The sequence below is a fragment of the Penaeus monodon genome, chromosome 23, assembly GCF_015228065.2.
Source record: "Penaeus monodon isolate SGIC_2016 chromosome 23, NSTDA_Pmon_1, whole genome shotgun sequence".
Lineage (NCBI taxonomy): Eukaryota > Metazoa > Arthropoda > Malacostraca > Decapoda > Penaeidae > Penaeus > Penaeus monodon.
In genome coordinates this window covers 37,905,138-37,905,392 of record NC_051408.1, presented here as the reverse complement: position 1 = coordinate 37,905,392, position 255 = coordinate 37,905,138, and the positions used below count along the sequence as shown (strand labels likewise).

At 30.2% G+C, this 255-nt stretch overlaps 1 protein-coding gene across 1 annotated transcript in view; it reads left to right on the top strand.

The window, feature by feature from the left end:
• The window catches only part of LOC119587990 (spermatogenesis-defective protein 39 homolog), a 10,132-nt gene that overhangs the window by 4,099 nt on the left and 5,778 nt on the right, over positions 1–255 (top strand). The gene's annotated exons all lie outside the window — the stretch shown is intronic.

Genomic DNA, 255 nt, shown 5'->3' with positions numbered 1-255 from the left:
TTACCACCTGTAGTTTAGGGAATCCATGAAATTTCAACTTTGATTGTATATATGCTTTTGAATTTCTGAAAATCTACAATCTATAGTTCTTTTCACAAACTGGTACTTTAATTGATGGTAATGATACTTGATATTTTATATGAAATGAAAATGACATTTTTGATTATAACATAACTCCTGTGATAATGAAGATTGTGAACTGAATTTTAGTTTGTTGAAAATGGTGCGCGTGCGAGTGAACGATTATGCTCGACA